Source organism: Amblyraja radiata, chromosome 9 (genome assembly GCF_010909765.2).
Source record: "Amblyraja radiata isolate CabotCenter1 chromosome 9, sAmbRad1.1.pri, whole genome shotgun sequence".
Classification (NCBI taxonomy): Eukaryota; Metazoa; Chordata; class Chondrichthyes; order Rajiformes; family Rajidae; genus Amblyraja; species Amblyraja radiata.
This window is the reverse complement of record NC_045964.1, coordinates 22,344,646-22,359,566: the sequence shown is the minus strand read 5'-3', so window position 1 is coordinate 22,359,566 and position 14,921 is coordinate 22,344,646. Positions and strand designations below refer to the sequence as shown.

Here is a 14,921-nt window from a genome sequence, read left to right as displayed (position 1 = left end):
ACTCGAAGTTCACATCTATGCAAGATGTCTACAGACATCTACACAAGAGTGTAATATTTCTTTTATTGACAATTAAGTTACTACTTTTGCTGAAATTAAAGGTACTATAGAGAATACATTAATAGTAGTAGACGTTGACGCAAGGTGATGCATAATAAATGAGCATAGGCAATGTTCGTGCGTCACCAAGCGCTACACGTATTCCGTCAGTACGTCAGCGTGCACAAGGGATACGTCATGCAGGTGGCGCACAAAGATTTTGAGCATTCCAAAATACTGGGGCGCCGCGCATTACTGCACGTCACTGCATACGCCACCACCGCCATGCGCGTGCCACGATGCGCCAACCAATTTTTAGGATGTCGCGCAAATGACGCCCAAGTGGTTCTTGGTTCTTGGTTTCTTGGTCCTCCAAAATATTCCAAATGGAATTTAAACTGGAGGTGGGACAGGCTCAGCGATCCAACAAGCGTGTTCGGCTTGATTTAGAGTCAGTTCAGTGTTACGTGGTGCGGCGCTCAAATGATGTGCAAATGGCGCGCCGATGGCATACGGGTGACGCATGGTTACAGACGTTGAGCAGTAAGTTTTGTGTATTTGGATACAAACACAAGGTGTGAAGGTTATTGCACAAGGTTGGAGCTTATGGCATATGAGGTAATGTATAAGGATGACTGGAGATAAAAGCAGAAAATATTGGAAATGCTTGCCAGGTCAGGCATTGTCTATGGGAAGAGAAACAGAATTAATCTTTTGCATCAAAGATCATTCAGAAATGGATGAACAATGTCAGGATGAAGGGATTATTTTGAAGTTAGTCATCTCTAGCTAGTGGGGTGGAAGAGTAATATGTGGTGGGACCTTTTGTTTACTGTCCGTACCAAGTACCTACACAAAGGAACAGACTGTATTTTGCCAAATTTGCTGTTGATACAAATATAAATTAAAAACCAAGTCTCCATTTTGATTAAGCAAGTGGTCAAAGTTTGAACAAAATGGTATTTAATATGGAGGAGTGTGAAGTTATCTACTTTAGTAGGAAGAATAGAAAAGTGAAATATTGTTTAAATGGAGAAACACCACAGAATGTAGCAGAACAGTGGAATTTGTGTGTCCTCAAACACAAAGTTACATGAGCATTAAGTTGACGGAATGTTATCCTATATTGCAAAGAGAAAGAAATATGAAAGACAGGAACTCGTGCTATAATTATTATCAAACTCGAAGTGCCACTGTGCTGAACAAGGTGTTGGTGAGACCACGACCAAAGTATTGTGTGCACTTCTGGTCTACTTTAATTAGTTCAGACAAGGTTCATTAGATTGATTCCTTGAACAAAGCTATTTTGAGGGAAGTTTAAACATGTGGGACCTGACAAGCGACTTTATTGAAAAATATAAAATTCTAATGGGGCTTGACAGTATAAATGCTGTGAGAATGTTTCCCCTGTGGAAATTGAGAATCATAGACTCCTATAACATTGAAACAGGCCCTTTGGCCCAACTCATTCATGCTGACCAAAATGCCCCTTGTTAGCAAGTTCCATTTGCATGCATTTGGCCAATATTCCTCTAAACCTTTCCTGTCAATATACCTGACTAAGGGCAGGATAATCTGTTCCTGTACTGTTCTTTGTTCTATACAGCACCTGCCTCAACAATCTCCTCTGGCAGCCTGTTCCATATACCCATCATCCTCTGAGTGAAAAGGTTGGACTTCAGGTTCATATTAGATGTTTCCACTCTCACCTTGAAACTACGCTCTCTGGTTCTTGATTCCGCTATTCTAAGTAAATGACTGTGCATTCACCCAACTATTCCCCTGATGATTTTATACATATCCATAGGTGCCATGGTTGCAGAATAAAGGATTGCCCATGTCTGACAGAGGTGAAGAGGAATTTCTTTGAATCATCTCATCCATGCCGACTGTCCAAATGCCTTTTAAACATTGTAAATTTATTTGCTGCCACGACCTCCTCTAAGCCTTGCTCGTTCAAGCAACTGTGCAGATGCCTCTTAAATGTTATTGTGGATCTTGGTTCCACCGAGATCTTGCTGGCAGCTCAATCCCGATTCAAACAATACATTTTATGAAACATTTTCCCCTCAAAGCCTTTTTATACCTCCTCCCTCTTAAACCATTGCCCTCTGGAACATTTGGTTTCATTAATATAGTTTTAGGCACTTCAAGTTCAAGTTACATTTATTGTCACATGCACCAATTGATACAGTGAAATTTGAGTTACCATACAGCCATACAAATAAAAAGAACACAATACACGATAGAGTTTAACATGAACATCCCCCAAAGTAGAACCAACGTTTCCCACTGTGATGGAAGGCAATAAAGTTCAGTCATCTTCCTCTTTGTTCATCTGTAGTCGAGGCCTTTGAACCCTCCGCAGTCGCCGCTACGGATGGCCCGATGTACAGACCCTCTCGCCAGGATGTTCAAAACTCTGGCATCGGAATGGATCGGAACACACTCGCGGCTTGGAGTTTCCGAATCGGCCACTTCTACAATGGGAATCCGACATTATTATCTATCCTATCTTTCATAATTTTACCTGCCTCTATTTTGTTGCCTCTCAGCCTGTTTTTTTCTTGGGAAATCAGACCCAGCCTATCCAATCTCTCCTTGTACCTCAATCCCTACAATTCATCAAGTTCCTTGTGAATCTTCTCTGTACCTTCTCTAACTTAATATATATTTCCTGTATAATATAAGGCTTTAAAAATGAAGAGAAGATTATAAATTTTAACCACAACTCTAGGAGCCGTGGAGAAGTGAGTTGGTTTGGTAAATATGTTGTCAACATATGTGGTCAAGAACTGTCGTTTATGAATGGTGAAAGATTTGGCACTATTCAAGAGTGATATATTCTGGATTTGATAATGGAATAAATGTGGTTTCTATATTATGGTCAGGTGGAGGTAATATTCGATTTGGAGAGGAAGGGAGCTGATTGATGCTCAATTCCATGTCCAATAGAACATTTGGTTTCATTAATATAGTTCAACAGTGGTCGGGAGAGGTTGGAGTTGGTGGCAAAAGAATGGAACTAGAGCTGGTGCTGAAGACTGTCATCTCATTCTATCTGGAAAGTTGGATATCTAATTGGTAATCTGCATACAGGCAATTGGGGAGGGGGGGGGTTGTGAGGGGACTGGGACATGAGTGGAGAAAGGGAAGGATAAAATCTTACACAAACGTCAAGGTGAGAATTAGTTATCTGGAAATGATTTTGCCAAGGGATAGATGAACTGATCATTATCGTATAATTATAGAAGCATATCCAGATAATTAGACTAAATAATCTTTACCCGTCTCTTTCCTGCTCTGAAAATGTTCTTTTAAACCTCACAATATGGCTGGTCTTCATAAATGAACGTCATTATGATTACCTGTGGACTATTTCAACTGAATGTCACATCTGAAAATAATTCTATCCTCGTAAATAGAGAACCATGATTTGACACAGATCAGAGAGAGAACTGTGGCTATTTCTCACCTTTGACATAACATGATGCCATGAATCTACTAAATTCAATATCTATAATACTCTTCAAAATATAGTGTTAAAACTATTGTTTGGTTGGTCACAAAACAGACACGTTTAGACTTTGTTACCGATGTTGTTGAATGGTTCATTGTGGAATGACCTAATTGTAAAATAGCCCAATCTAAACCTTCAGGGCAACAACATTCAAGCAGATTAAATGTAGCAAATAATGCGCATAAATTGGACTAAATTACACGAGCTTCAAGAGGCAAATTGCCATCCTTGGGAGCCACAGTTTGAACATGTCTGCTTTGTGGACTAAGATATTGTCCGCCAGTTTAATGGAACTTTATGTGCTGCCCCTTAATTCATGTGGTGTGCAACAATATTTGTAAAGGACTTTCAATTTTAATTATTTCTTAGAAATCCCCTTCTCTCATCCAATTCATGGTTGAGATCAACTTTTAAACATTATTTTTAATTAAACGTGGTTTTAGAAAATAGAAAGGGTGCCAATGCTCAAAGCCGCACTTCTCCTGTAAACTGCGAAGATTGTAGTAAAGTTCAAGACTCGCTAATATGCTACTGATGCTACAGATTGTTAGATTGCCCCCTGGGATTTCAATTTATGAATACTTTGAATCTGGTTGTGCTGATAACCAGCTCACTAAAGAAAGCAAGTCCTGGTTTGGCCAGGGTTCAGTCAGATGCTTTACACATTCAAGCATAATGCTAGTCAAAGCAGGGAATTTATCAATGGGCACATTGTATACCTTATGCAAGCAACAAAAACTTGTATGCTGAAGCGTGTTTGCTGGTTAGCAGATGTCATGTCAAAGCTATAGACCAGTTGCTTCATAAATTGTACTTATTGAGAAAATCCCATGGGTTTTTTTAATCTCTAACATAAAATGACTCTTATATCCCATCCTAATGGCATTTCCAATTCACTGTGTTCTTTAAATTAGAACCATTTACAGCTCCAAAATTAACAAGGTCAGACTATGGGAACTGTAACGATGTACAGGCGTCTCGGGTGATTGGCAGCTGATGTGGGACATGAACTGGTGCTGGGGGTGGGGGAGGTGTTTGTAGGGGATGAAAAGCTGGACAACTTTGAATGTAGCTTCACAGGGGATCTTTATCCAAGCTGAAATTAATTATATATTTTTTGAAGATAAAAAGCTTCTCTTTTTCCAAACTTGTCGTGAAAACTATAAAACTATTTTGTGCACTGGAATCAGACATACTTGTTGCTATGCTGCACCTGCCAGAGGAATTTGACAATCCTAAAGAAATTGCTTTGTATATGTGTAAGGTCCTATACTCCATACACTACAAATAAATGGAGTGGTCCGCAATGAATGTGGGTTAAATTCTCATGACCTACCTTTTGAACCTTTTGTTACTTTTCCATTTTCCAAATTCACATCTATTTGGTTCTCGAATTCCATGTTAACTACTTCCTAGTGAGATGCTATTTGAAAGCTTGCCAAAAAAATCTAGAAAGTCACAGCATTGTGCATTTTTATTTTCCAAAAGAAAATTGCATTCTTTGAACTTAAGCTACAGTTCTCGCTCTGTTATTGAAAAGGTATCAAGGTTTACAACATCAGAAATGCTCCTGGTTGCTAGAATTGGCTGAAACATTGGCTTATGAGGTAGAGTTAAAACAAAAGTTAATTCAGTGAAAAACATTATGTTGCAGTGCAGTTCAGTTGTGCATATGTAGCAAGAGGTTTCCAACCTTCTCTTATTGTATTCAGCCTTCCTGGAGCGAGAAACAGTGTTAACATTTTAAGGAATAGATAGATCTTTCTTCAGGATGGCATGTTTACATTTCAGATTTCAATCAACTGCAATATTTCACTTTTAGTTTACATTGAAGCTTCTTCCGTCCCAAAGGAGCAAACATTTATTTATTCCTGCAGCACTCCATTGACCAAGATGCTGCTTTATTTCACTCAGGAATAGCGCTGATGTATGCCCATCCCGAACTGCTGCATGTTTTGGGATTGAGACCATCCATTTAGCAGAATCCACCACTTCATTCCTTTCCATTCCTTACAATGTGCACAAACTTTAAAATGTATTTCTCTGCCCAATCTTTAGATTCACTCCACCCTTCTTCACTTGAACTCTCTCTAACTTATGATGCACATTTTATTATTGTATTCCACAGTCGCTAAACTGCAGAACACAGATTTTCATTCACTGGTACATGTGTTAACTTGTAAATAAATTCTACTGCATCAGTTGAATGAGGGGTCCTGACCCAAAACATCACTTATCCATGTTCTCTGACTGCCTGACTTATAAGTTTGACTTGTATCCTCCAACCGATTCATTTGCTCTGTTCCATGTCTGGGAGACGCCACCAATGGCTGCCTCGCCAACAGTCTGCCTGTCCTTTCCTTCTGTTGTTTTTTTAGTATGTGTTAAATGTATGTTTTTAGTGTTCTTTAGCTTGTTTTTTGTGGGGGGTGGGGTCGGGGGAAAGTTTTTCTAATCTCTTATCTCGACGGAGATGCAATATTTTTCCCGTGTCGTATCTCCGTCGCACTGCGGCCTAACATCGAGGAGTTGGCGGCCTTTGCTGGAGACCGATTTTGAGAGCTCCGCCACGGTCACCTGCGGACCTACCATCGTGGAGCTCACGATCCCTTTGCCAGGGTTTGACCTCGAAGCTCCTACCGTGGGTACTTGCGGACTTTAACATTGTGAAGCTCGCGGTCTCTGGTTAGAGACCGACTTCGGGAACTCCAAGCCGCTGGAGTTTTGATCACCCCAATGTGGGAGTTTTGATTGCCCCGACGCGGGAGTTTTGATCGCCCCGGCGTGGGGGCTTCGACCGACGGCTGCAGGAGCTTTGATCGCCCCAACGAATGGTTCGACTGCCCCGACCGCGGGAGAATAAAGTGGAAGAAAATTTGACTTTTTTGCCTTCCATCACAGTGAGGAATGTGGGGAATCCTCTGTGGTGGATGTTTATGCTCACATTTATGTATTTGTGTGTGTTGTTATTTTTTTCATATGGCTGTATGGTAATTCACATATCACTGTACCTTAATTGGTACATGTGACAATAAAAGATCTTTGAAACCTTTGAGACCTATGAAATGCCCATAATATTTTTCCTATCATCTGGCACCTTGCGTTCACCTTCAAAGTCCTAAACTTTGGAATTCCTTCCCTAATCTTACTACCTATCTTTTCTTACTTAAGATGCCTTGTCCATCTACCCGAGTATCACCTGATATGGCTAAGAGTCAAATGTTAGCACCCTGTAAAATACGTTGGGATGTTCTGCTATATTTTAGGCTATTTAAGTAAAGGCTGTATTCTCAGCACTTGTGGATATAAAACTAAAAGAAAACACAGATTTAGTCAGAAAAGGCTCCACTGTATCAAGTTGCTCTTATTAAAGTGTTCTATGGCCACAGTAAAGAAAGACATCAGAAGGGAGAATTTTAAATGACCAATATCTACTCAGGATATAATCACTGAGAAAAATATTGTGAATATTCCATAATCTTCACAAATCATCATTCATCAGTCTTTATTTTAAGCAGGTTGAATGATGTGCCAGGTTGTAAACAAATATTGATGCGATTTAAGCAATTTAAAAGATCGGCATAACGGTATACTTAAACTACCTCTAGCCAAAATTATTGAGATAAATCTGGCCTAGATACTTTGAAATCTAATTTATTTTTGGTGCATGGTACTAATTGTGTGGTAATCAAAGTACTAACAAGCTAATTCATATTGTGTCTGCAATCCATCCACAGGCACCTATGTCTGCTACTAAATAGGCTGGTACACCATAGAATGAAAATGAATTTATTCTTTTACTGTGTTCTGAAATATATATTTTTTAATGTTGCTAATTCTTTAATCCGAGGGATCGACCTCGGTGTATTCTATGGCATTTTTGTAATGAAAGTGATAGCAACATTTAAAATTCAGCCCATTCTCATATCAGCAATCAACAAATGTATAAATTGCAATTATGTGTCTTTATCATATTTATCAATATGTTCAATGTAACACTTTGGAGTATTTCGGAAAGATACTGGTTAGAATTTACGATAAAGGACAGTTTATCTATTTAATTTAGCTCTTTGGTTGTTTTCAGACTGACCATGATTGCATTGATTTCCAATTTGGATTGTACCACTCTGGAAATTAAACAAGTCATTTACTGTTGAAAATCCCTTGTTAATTATGTGGTTTTATATTTTCTGATCATGCAATGACAAATTCCCTGTGCAACATCCCTTTACTTGCCCAGATAATTAGTTCATATTTTTCTGCGATGCTCCTGCTATTGTGTTCTCTCAGAACAACAATATATAAATAAACACCAAACTGTACAATATTACCCAGAATGGCAACATTAGCAAAGTCTTACACAAATCAAGAAGCTAAATGGCCCCTTAATGGCCACATGAATTCATCATGTCACAGAAATTCCTTTCGTGTCACACATTGTCCCCTACCTGCTTTACCAATTTACCAATGTTTCTCTTTTCCAGTTCTGACAAAGGGTCAAATATTAACAATTTATCCTTCCACAGATGCTGCCTAATCGGCTTAGTTCATACAGCATTTTCTGTGCGTGTTTTTCATGTTCAATTTGCACTACTTCACGAGCAGATCCCAGTACATGCGGCAGGGATCCTCTCTCAATCTTTCCTTCTGTCCATTTATTATTAGCGGTCTTTGCTTCAATTATGTTCCTCATTCTGTACCTCCAATATATTGCTTTGGGTTTCACTGGTCATTCTCCAACAATGTTTCTGTCACTTTTCAAGTTTGTATGCATTTCCAATTCCCCATGCTCTGTATTGTTGCTTCTGAATCAGAATGTCTAGAAAGTTCAGGCTAACATAACAGTGCAGTTCTGAGCCAGTGTGGTGCTCTCTGAAGTCTTTCAATTAAACCATGACCCTGTCTGCCTTCCCAGAAGAATGTACAAGATCCTGTGGTGTACCGGCTGTTATTTACCAGTCAAACAAAGTCACCAAAACAAATTATTTCATTTTTATCTCATAGCCTTTGGTCGCAGCTTGTTGAATATCACTTCCTTACAGTAAATACTGGCTAACTTCAAAAGTAGTTTAACAGCTACAAAGCTGCCTGCAACCAGAACAAACCTTTGGCAGAAATTCATAGGAATCATGTGGGGTGTAGGGACAAGGACTCTGCGAGCAGATGCTTTGGCCGCTGTGCACTCACTGCGAACAATCACCAGATGTACAACCGAACATGGCCATGCTTATCAACTGATTCCAACACTGTTAAACTTTGATCCCCCAGATATTAGAAGAGAACCTCCCTCTCTATTATTCATTGCACTACATGAACCCAACTTTCTCAATCCATCATAGTAAAGAATGCCTGCCTAGATCCCAGCTCAAAACATCTGTGGCAGAGAGTCCAATCAAACAACTCATTAAGTAGCAAAGAACAGTGGAAGTCTTAATGACACAACAATAATGTGATGAGCTAAGACCGTTTCACCATCCTCATAGAGCCAGTTCCCTGAAACAGAACTTCCATGCAATAAGTGGACTGCCTTGAAACAAATTTAAATCGGGCAGGGTTAATATTGTAAAACTTTACCCTGAACGGAAATTCAAATCATCCTCATTGTGACGACACCAAAGAAACACAAAAAGTAGATAGCTTTGTCAAATATTGTCTTCCTCGCTTCTTTTTCAGAGTATGTAGCTGACATTTACACAATAATACCAAACAGCATCAGCTTCAGTTGCTACAGTGGAGGAGTGGTAGAGTTGCTGCTTCTCAGCGCCAGAGACCCGGGTTCAATTCTGACCACGGGTGCTATCTGTGCCGAGTTTGCATATTCTTCCTGTGACTGTGTCAGCTTTCTCCGGGTGTTCTGATTTCCTCCCACATTGTGCAGGTTTGTAGGTTAATTGGCCTCTATAAAACTGCCCCAAGCAAAAGTGGGACAACACAGAGCTAGTGTATGGGTGATGGATGGTCGGCGTGGACTGTGTGCGCTGACGGGCCTGCTTCCATGCTGTATCTCTAAACTCTGAACACAATATGAAGCAAATCAGCTGCAAGGTATTTTGGGATGTGGATCAGGAAAGGTACAAGGTACATGAGTCAGATTCCAACCTGATGTTTCTGCATGAAGAATGCTAATTTCACGTTGTAAATATCTGCTATCAATACTGAGATCGAGGCAATTGGAGAGAAAGGATTAGCATAAAGAAATTGGAATTACTACTTTATAATTAGTGAGCCAATTATTTGATTGTGACCATTTCACATACATTGCACGTAACCTATTGTAATTGCAATACATATGATTATGTCGGAATGGAATTTTACATTCTTTAATTTGCTTGATAGAAGTGATATCATAATTCAACTGTTGAATAATGGTTTGCTGTGCAGACAAGCAAATCATTCAACATAATCTCAAGCAGACTCCCAATATTTATAAAATGCAGTAGACCTTTGCAGTTCAGAGAGCAATTCCAGTTGATAACCATGTCGCAAGACTTTAAAGCTTCTGCAGGAATGTTTCTTTGGGACAAAGTTGGAGCTCGGATTCAAATGGAATTATGATGCAAATCTTTAAAAGAATGTATGTTCTCTAACATGTTCCTTATTTGAACTTCTGTCTGTACAAATTAGAGAAATCCAGAGTGCTGGATCTCACACCATTGCACAATGTTCTCCGCACAGTCTTGTTCCAAATGGCCAATGGAACAGTTTTTCTACTGCTGCCACTTCATTAAATAAGAAAACAGTTTTTTACTGCAGCAATCAAGCTGCTGCCTTGCGGCACCAGAGACACGGGTTCGATTGTGACTACAGGTGCTGTCTGTACAGAGTTTGTACATTGTCTCTGTGACGGCATGGGTTTTCTCTGGGTGTTCTGGTTTTCTCCAGCATTCCAAAGACATGCAGGTTTGTAAGTTAATTGGCTCCAGCATATTATGCCTACTGTGAAGGATTGGATAGTGGGATAACATGAAACTTGTGTGACGGTCAACATATATTTGGTGGCCGAAGGCCCATTTCTATGCTATATCTCTGAACAAATTGTAGTAAGGTAACATTTTGTTTAATAACCAACTAAATCACCTCCCTAATTTCTACATTCAGAAACAGCACAAAAATTGGATATTAGGAAATGGCCTTCACAATTTGTATAGAAGCATAGAAAATAGGTGCAGGAGTAGGCTGTTCGGCCCTTCGAGCCACCACCGCCATTCAATATGTTCATGGCTGATCATCCAAAATCAGTAGCCCGTTCCTTTCTCCCCATTACCCTTGATTCTGTCAGCCTTAGGAGATATATCTAACTCTCTCTTGAAAACATCCAGTGAATTGGCCTCCCCTGCCTTCTGTGGCAGAGAATTCCTCAGATTCACAACTCTCTGGTTGAAAAAGTTTTTCCTCATCTCAGTCCGAAATGGCCTACCTTTTATTCTTACACTGTGACCCCTGGTTCTGGACTCCCCCAACATCGGGAACATTTTTCCTGCATCTAGCTTGTCCAATCCCTTAAGAATTTTATGTTTCGTATGTTTCAATAATCATGGATTGGTATTTTATTTGAGGAACCTAATACTTAAATTACAAAGTCTCCACTATTGTCCCTGTACCCAAAAATACAAGGATTACTGGTCTTATTGACGACAGGCCTGTCACGCTGAACTCTGTAGTATCCATGAAGAGCCTTGAAAGACTTGTGCTGGACCCTCTGCTATTTGCATGCTGGGCCAACAGATCAGTGGATGACGCAGTCAACCTAGGCCTGCACTTCATCCTACAGCACCTAGACCGCCAGGGGACCTATGCAAGGATTTTATTTGTGGATTTTAGCTCTGCATTCAACACCATTGTGCCAGAGCTACTACACCAACTACACACCAAACTATCCCAGCTGACTGTGCCTGAACGCCTCTGTCAGTGCATCAACTACCTCCTGGCAGACAGGAAGCAGCATGTGAGGCTGGGAAAGCACATCTTGGACCCTCCTTGTTCTCCGTCTGCGCTGAGGAGATCCCGGCCTCCGATCTTGTGACCCCTGCCGGGTGATGGTAAGTAAATCCCGCTGCTGAATCCGAGCTCCGCGAACGGGCCGGTTCAAACTCCGCGGCCCGGGGTGGTCGAAGCTGCCGAAGCTGCCGCCCTCCAGTCCAGCGGACGAACCTGTTGTTGCGGGAGCTCCGGAAAAACAGGTCACCAACCTGTGACCTGCGAGCTCCCGACGATGTCGTCCACTGGGCCCGCGGCCGAGCTTCCGAGGCTCCGAAGTCGGGTCGCCGCCGCCACAACACCGAAGTCGGCCATCCTTGCGTTGGTAAGTCCTGGCTGGCTCTGCCTCCGGAGCCTCGAGGTCGGTCCCAGTTGGAGGCCGCCAGCTCCGCCATTAGGCCTCAGCGCAGACGGAGATGGAGATGGGGATATGACAAGAAAAGGTCGCATCCCCCTGAAGGAAGAGACCAAAAACATGTTTCTCCCACCCCCCCCCCACACACACACACACACACACACACACACACACACACACACACACACACACACACACATACACAACCTAATATACTAAAATTAACTAAAACAGGACAAAAGAAAACAACAACAAAAAAGAAAAAACAGAGACGGACTGCAGGCGAGCCGCAGCTGCTAGGGCAGCGCCGCCACTGTAACTGCAAGGGCCAGGAAGTGAGCGGGTAAGATCATCTCTGACCCCTCTCACCCTGGCCACAAACTCTTTGAAGCATTTCCCTCTGGAAGGCAACTCGGGACTGTCAAAGCCGCAACGGCCAGACATAAAAACAGCTTTTTTCCACGAGCAGTAACTACTCAATAACCAAAAGTCTGTAGCCTCCTTTTACTCTGATATTTTATTTCATTCACATGTTTAAACTATAATGTTTTATTCTTAATGTTTTATGTTTTATTCTTAATTGTTTACTATATGTTGTGTTGTTACATGCGCGCGGAGCACCAGGGCGAATTTCTTGTATGTGTACATACTTGGCCAATAAACTTATTCATTCATGAAATTATTCATTCATTCATATTCAATTAAAATCAAAAAAGTGTGAGGTGTGCGGTTTCCAAATTTTGCCTTAGAATATTTTAATTTTTGCACCCAAACTATTTTGAAACATTAGAATAGAATGCAATTTATTGTCATTCAAACCTAGGTTTGAACGAAATATCATTTCTACAGTTTAACATTACAACACAATCCAAGACCCACACTTAACACAGTTTTACATAAACATCCATCACAGTGAGTCTCCAACATCGCCTCACTGTGATGGAAGGCAAAGTCTTTATCTCTTCCCTTTGTTCCTTCTCCCGCGGTTCAGCAGTCCCACTGCAGTGTCGAGGCGAACTGGAGCTCCGATGTTAAAGCCCCCGGCGGGCGATCGTAAGTCCTGAGGCCGTTTAAGCCACGCCGGGCGATGTTAGGCCCCGGCTCCATGTCCTTAAACCCGCGGGAGAAGTCGCCGTTGCGGAGCTCGGAAAAGCGGTCTCCCACCAGGGACCTGCGAGCTCCCGATGTTCCCGTCCACCGGGTCTGCGGCCGGTGCCTCCGAACTCCAAAAGTCGGGTCGCAGCCGCGCGCCACCACAGCTCTTCCCGCTCCGAAGTTGGCCAGCTCCGCGATGTCCGTTCCGCAGGCTCTGCAACTGGAGCCCTCAGGTTAGTCCCGGCCGGAGGTCGCCGCCGGCTCCACGATGTTAGGCCCAACGACATCCGAGACCCGACAAGGAATAATCGGGTCCCCGCACAGGGAAGAGATTCAAACGGTTTCCCCACAGCCCTCCCACCACCCCCCACATATACACAGCTAAAAAAAAAAATAAAAACTAATTCAAGACATACATTTAACAAGACAAAAATAAAAAAAGACAGACGACTGTAGTCGAGCCGCTGCCGTTAGGCGCCGCCACTAACTCCACATTAGAAATGCAATCAATTTTGGTGTTGATTACAAATTTAGATCCATGGCCAATCTTTTTAAACTATTTGTCTTATTGCCTTTCAAAACCTTAATTATCAATGCAATTTATCCTACTTACAGTGAATGGGGATTTGTTTGCAGGATAATGGTACTGGAAAGTGAATTGGCTAGCATCACTCAAGATTTTCAATTCAATTCCAATTGCAATTCCAATTGTAGATAAACAAGAATATCCAAATCAGAAAAGACTTAGTCTATTTGGTCAGTCCAGAGTTAAAAAATAATGTGGTATTTCCTGACATGCATCCTTCTGGACAACAGTATATCCAGCCGCCTGAAATAATTCATGTTGTCAGCCTTAATCATCTCCATGGGTAATCAATCTATATATTATTAAAAGTCTCGTCTTGTTTGTCTGTCTGTCTGTGAGATCAAGGAACTACGCCAAAACGGTGCACAATAGCGCATATATTTTTGCATCGCCTTATGCACCTTTGTCCTGTGGTCGTTCCTGTCGTTTCCTTCAGATTTGATGTTATATTTAATGTTATTGATATTTAAACGTTTCAAAAAGCCAAATTCTCAGAATAACTGTGCTATGAGAGGTTTCTGACAGTTGCAGGGATGACCTGGCATGGGGGGACCGCTGTGAAGGACGGTGGGAGAAAAAAGGGGAACCCGGTGTGGAGGGGAACTCTAGTTTTAGAATCCTCTGGATAAGCCTGCATTCGTTTGTTGTTGTTCGTTCGTTCTGGTTAAGGCGCCAGCCAACAGTCGCTTGTCTTTTTTCACTTTTAATTTTCATTTCAAGTTTTCGTGTACCCTGTGTGTTGTGACTGTTGGCAGACCAATTTCCCTCCGGGGATGAATAAAGTTCTATCATATCATAAGAACCATCTTCTTACATTGTTTATTTTCTATTTTTCAGGGGAAGAATCGGGCTGTTCCATTGAGCATTGCCCAATACAGTTTGAATCTCTTTGCCCTGAAGATTCTGTACTTGTCAAAGGATACACGCCACCAGACCAATGCTGCCCAACTCCCAGTGTCTGCCAGTGTAATAAGGAAGCCTGCAAAGAAAAGGACTGTCACCTTGGTCACCAGCAAGTTCTGCTTTCAGAAGCCACGGGAATACCAGGGGAGTGCTGTGATGCGCATGAGTGCAGATCAGGTATATATATTCTAATTTATAGAAAATCGCACTGTTGACGTTCAATGCAATGACACTGTTTGAGGATTAATTCTTAATGAACCAATGAACAATATCTGAAGGGTCTACTTTCCCTTGTGCTGTGTGTTCTTGGTGCATGAAGAAAATTAAATCAAAGCCATTCACCCCATTTATTGTTCATCCATCAAGTGCCTCCATTCTAGATTCTAGAATATCTATTATCTAGATTATTTAATATCCTGAATAACTATAAATGTTTAGCTCCACAT

The 14,921-nt window shown here is 41.4% G+C and overlaps 1 protein-coding gene across 1 annotated transcript in view; it reads left to right on the top strand.

Annotated features, from left to right (window-relative positions):
• LOC116976866 (cysteine-rich motor neuron 1 protein-like) overlaps positions 1–14,921 on the top strand; it is a 187,139-nt gene that overhangs the window by 112,344 nt on the left and 59,874 nt on the right. Inside the window, exon 3 of the mRNA XM_033026866.1 lies at positions 14,410–14,652. The gene's annotated coding sequence lies outside the window, so the exon portion shown is untranslated. The remainder of the gene's footprint in view (positions 1–14,409; positions 14,653–14,921) is intronic.